This window comes from Myzus persicae, unplaced genomic scaffold (genome assembly GCF_001856785.1).
Source record: "Myzus persicae strain clone G006 unplaced genomic scaffold, MPER_G0061.0, whole genome shotgun sequence".
Taxonomy (NCBI): Eukaryota; Metazoa; Arthropoda; class Insecta; order Hemiptera; family Aphididae; genus Myzus; species Myzus persicae.
In genome coordinates this window covers 89,702-95,684 of record NW_019100582.1, presented here as the reverse complement: position 1 = coordinate 95,684, position 5,983 = coordinate 89,702, and the positions used below count along the sequence as shown (strand labels likewise).

The 5,983-nt window shown below is 28.0% G+C and overlaps 1 non-coding gene across 1 annotated transcript; it reads left to right on the top strand.

Moving 5' to 3' along the window:
* Positions 1-73, top strand: Trnak-uuu. Its single transcript has one exon. It is a non-coding gene; the product is annotated as a tRNA-Lys (tRNA).
* The last annotated feature ends 5,910 nt before the right edge of the window (positions 74-5,983 follow it).

Here is a 5,983-nt window from a genome sequence, read left to right as displayed (position 1 = left end):
GCCCGGATAGCTCAGTCGGTAGAGCATTAGGCTTTTAACCTAAGGGTCCAGGGTTCGAGTCCCTGTCCGGGCGAATCTTTTTTGCATTTTTTCCTTCTGAAATCGGTAATTTTTTGTCTATAATTCATAGAATTGTTCCTTAAAGACGGAATTTTAAATACATTTTGATTAAAATTTTTATTTGAAAATATTACACGTCTAAAATAATGAAGATTGTTTTCATTCACTGTACCGTTTCAGTGGTGTGACGTGTTACACAGAGCAATGCGATAATTTATCTTGGAAAATATTACGCATCATGAAGAAATCATGCATATAATTATAAATTATAATACATCAAAAATGGAGAATTATTTTTAAAGCCAAATAGTATTTTAAATACAATTTAATCGGTTTTTATTTTCGAAAGTGCCTCGTAAAAAGTTAAATGGGTTATTTATTATACTGTTTATTACTAGTATAGTCGTAAAGCAAAATTGTTTATTCACGTCGGAGCATATTTTATTATTATTACGCAGCCTAGTAGCCACATAGGTATAAATGTATAATAAGCACATCTAGGAGGTTTTTATTTTACATACCTACAATTTATATTCAATAAGTCATAAGTTTCAAAACACGCAAAGTGCCATAAAGTATTAAAGTACCTCTACAAGGTGTTCATTGATTATAGATATACTGTCGTTTGTCATTGTACCTACCTGTTACCGATTATAATTTCTAAATGGCTAGGTGAGGCGCAGTCGTACGCTCAATCTGCGGAAACTTTCAGAGTGTACGTACCGCCCGACGTTGCTATAACTCCCGGATGGGTGACCACCCGGGTTTTTAGTAACAACAAATCCTTGCCACACATACACAAACACGTGTTACAATCCTAGTAATCCTACCAACATAAAAACCTACTAAATCTATATAAAAAAAACTCCCTAACGAACCACCCCACATCCAATAGTCTAGGTTGCTATATTATATTATCGATAACTACACCTATACCTATAGAGTTCAGAAACTGTCATGAAAAATTGTTTTCAGTAAGGATATCGAATATAAATACCTACCTATACGGATATATATATTCTACTAGGTTTTACATTCTACGTAAATACGATTTATATATTCTATGTACGCGGGTGTTCAAACCATCCTGCATTCCTGCTGTAACCCACAGTTTACCCTTTTTTTCCTGTTCAACCGACAGCAAAGGAGGCTCTGTTTTAACAATACTAGCTAGGTACTTCTATACAGTTTACCCTTACTACACGCTATTACATACTATTTAAAAAAAACCTTTCTCGTTTTCATCATAATTTACAAAAAATGTGTAATACGGGTTTACACAACCCGTCAAGTAAATTAGTGCCTATATAGGTACTAAAGTAAGCACGGGAAAGTCGAAAGTCTACAATCGGCCATCGGAAACAACAAACAGAAATATCTACAATATTTTTTTCTGAAAAGTAGTGACTGACTTATTATCTTTCACCAGCCCTTCGTTCGCGTAACACGTAGAAAGGAGTTATAGGAGAGCGATTATATTGGAATTGGAGCGTTATTATTTATTTTCTATAGACAAAAAACATAATATATAATTATACTTACTTATACAGTTATAATTACTAGCGTACTACAACAGTAAACCGATGAAATGTAAGACGTCTACACCTCCAAATGTTTATATTCGTTTGATCTATTAAATAAAGGTATTGCTCAAGAATATTTGGTAACATACAACCTCCGAGTAGGTTTAATAAGGTAATAATTATCTATTCACAACACTTTTACGGATTTGTATTTTTTACAAAGTGGCGACCTACGTAGGGCTCAAGCCCACGACACCGGGATTAGGTATCTTAGTTTTATGCTATTCCTGATATTAACCACTAGTACTTAGTACCCAACTCAGATGCGCCTGGTTCAACATACATTTGAAAACTTGTAGTACGATACTACGATTTCTACTGTATAAGCGATTTATACAGTAGAAATCGTTTATAATGACGTTTAAGGGAAAAAGGAAAACAGGTCATAATAATACTGATTATAGACATAACTACCGATAAAATTTAACATAAAACTTACCTATGCATTTTTTAGGGTCCTTTACTTTAAGGACATAAAACCCGATATGTTATTACAACCGTGGTCATTATAAACGATTTCTACGCTGTATTTATCGAAGAAAAAAAAATATAATATTATATTACAATATATGTATGCATGAATTTGGATATAGGTATAGGTAGGTAGCTATGTAACCTCCTCCCTACATTATTATTATTACGTTCAATTCTTTACAGAAAACTCTAATTTTTTTACTTAATATAAATTATAAGCTGCTCTTATACTATCATTTTTTCAATAATCTAAAGGTACACCACATTCCGGCAGAAAACACACTCGTGGTAGGTATTGCATGATAGCCAAAAACTAATTATCTATAAGTAATATCTATAAGTTACAAAATATTAGGTATAAATATAAATACATTACATATATTTTAATCGGCAACACAGCAAATTATTTTGTGCATGAAAATATGTAAGTATGTTAACTATACTGCGCAAGTAGAATCATGACGTTAGATTAGGTTAGGTTGTGTACTGTGTAGAATTGTAGTCCGAAATCGTCAATATAGACCAAGGCTACCCAAACCCACGTCTGTCAACGCATTTGAATTTACCCACCAACATTCTATTGTAGGTATCTTTATTATTATTTCATTAATTGTTGTGTGTTAAATTTAAGACCGGTTAACATTATGTACTCGTTTATTTGTCTAATAACGTGTAAACATGTTAACTTTAACACTTTGTTTGATTTAAATACACATCTATTTAGCTATCTATGTAAAGAAGAATCATAAGGGTAAGTTGGCCCGCCAGCTAAATGTAATTGAAATAAAAGACCGCTTCTAAAATAAATTGGGCGGCCTTGATATAGACGTACCTAGACGGCTAGGTATAGAGTATAGACTACAACTACTATAATTACAAACACGGCATTAAGATTTTTTATATATGTGAATACCACATAGGCAATGTCCAAACGGTTATATTACGATCATAACGATTTATTATTTATAAGTTATAACTTTTGACTAACATAATATGTGGAGCTATAAGTATCATATCGTTGTCTATGGTACATATCAAAGTTCGAAGTTATCTATAACCACCCAAGGGCTATAAAGGAAAGTTTACAAATACCTATTTATAAGCGGAATCTGATTTATATATACCTATAGTCTTGTAAAAGATTCTTTTTGAAAATATTCATGTACCTATTTCAAGTATGGAATACAGAATACAAATTTGAAACCATATAATATATAATCCAAAATAAAGCTTCTATACTTAATGTTAACTATTTTATATGGATTAAAATGATATCCATAATTCATTTTTTTTTATTTTAATGTGATTAAATTGAAATAGAGAATGTATACCTATATATAATAGGGATTAGAAAAATAGTATTTGATTTCAAGCACAGATACTTTGAGAAAATATTTAAAACAGAATATCCAAGTATTTTTGAAAAAAAAATTTTTAAATATACTTAAAGAGTACCGACTTAAAAAGTATCTGAATACTTTTATTCAAGTACATTACAAGACATAATAGGTACCTCCTAAATATAGAAGCTCAGCAACATTCTGTTTTTAGACATAGTTTAATGGTTTAAAAAATCAATGGTTAAAACAACGCAGTAATCAAAAAATTGTTAATAAATACTGTTGACATAAATTGATCATAATTTTAAATATAAGACATATTTTTAGCAAGTGTTAAAAGTATTTGAGCTTATTGGATTATTCACTTGAATCAAAGACATGGCAGATAGGTGAAAAAAATATGACCACTGAAGCATAGCTATATCAACAAACCACTAATTATATTTAACTGTTGTATACTATCTTTGGCGCAACTAGTGGATGGGGTTGGAGGGCTTAGTTTCAAACATTTTCTTAGCCATTCCAAAAGAAAAATAATGAATCTTGCCATTTAGTGTTTGGTACTTTTAGCCCCCCCCCTCCCACACCTTAAAAAATTTAAGCTCTAATTGCACCTGTATCTACTACTATGCTACAAATTGGCACTACAAAGGGAGTAATTGAATACGAAAAAGAGAAAGAAAAAAAGCTTAGTATATTATCACAATTTAATCGTAAGTTAACAACACAACATATATAATATAATATAGTATTTTATATTCATTGGGTGTAACGCTGTTAATTAATGGTTTTTAGTGAACATAATCAATGTATTAAAATAATAATTATTACTAATATTATTATTATTACAAATATTAAAATGTACCTGTTGTAAACAATAAACAATCTTTTTTTTCAATCGGCATTTTCGTCAGTTTTTCTAAGCCTATGGCTAAAAATTAATAAATATACATACATAAACATATTATTTATAAATATATATACAAAATATATATATAAATATAAAATAATAATAATAAAAAAAATAATAAATAAATAATAAAAAAATAAAACTGAACAGAACAATTACCAACCGCACCGTTCTGATAGCCCGACATAATAATATATATATATATATAATATATATATTATTGTTTGGAGACGAAACAATATTTAACATGTAGAAATAATATTCAATGATTTATGTATACATAAATATACATATACATTTCAAGAAAAGATGTAATAAAATAGTAGTAATAGTATAGTAGCAGTAATAGTTGTAGTAAGAGTAAACGACAAGAAAAATTGTAAAAATACTTTAAAAAAAAGAAAAAGAAAAAACATAAAAAATACTAATGCTTACAAATTGGCACAAATTGTTAACAAAACAGATCTTAGAGTATAATCTTAAAATGAATAAAAATAAACTATTAAACTAAATAAATAAATCAAGTTTAGTTGGTTACTAATATTATATATGAAGACGTTAAACATTTTTTTTGGTATTAATCATTTTTGGGAATAATATAATTTAATAATATTAAATAATAATAATGGTGTTTAGACAATTTTTTTTAATTTATTCGTTATTCTATTTTTTTTTTTCATTAATTTTGATTAAAAATTATTGTTGTGTGTTCTTTAACTTATACAACTGACCGTTATAAAATATTATTTCTCAATAACCATAACATATAAACACTTCGATGCAAAAATTAAGGTGAAATGTTGCGTGTAATTTTTAAACCTACACTTATGTTTAATGTTTTTAATTAAGTAAAAAACAAAAGACAAAGTTACAGAGAAGCTCGTGAATACGCGCATTTTCACATATTTTGTACGAAGCAACGATAGTTCGATATGCGCAATAATCATATCTTATAGACAATAAGATAAGACATAAGTAGATGGACACGTTTTAATATATGATTTAATATAACATTAATATAAATGATCAAACCTACTTTGTTCTTCAGAAAAAATACATTATATCGAAAAAAAAACAATTATTTACCGAATGCTAGCGCCATTGCCTAATATATTATAAACTGTATGAAAATCGTAAGTTAAGGCAATTTTATTTACCACAATTATTATTATACATATCAAATATGTAAATATTTAAAAGAAAAAAAAATTATTTAATTTTTTTAATTTTCTTAAAAATGCATACACAAAAATACTATTGCAACGCCACATTCACACAATATGTATATATAAATATATAGGTAAACCAGAACGCAACATGTGGTTTGAGTAAAAAATATCCAAATGTTAGTTATAATATACTTAATAATACAATTTTAATAAATCACAACGGACGTACAGATTATAAAAAAAAATCCTTAATAAGACAACAATTAATACAAATAGGGGTTGTAAATGCGTACAAAATAATATTTCTTTTCAACAATACATATTTTTTTTATTTCCGCGAGGATAAAATTTAAATCATTATAGTATTATTAAATATATATTAATATTTATATAAATATATATTATATTAAAAGGTAGGTAGGTAGTAGTTATTATTATCGGCTATAA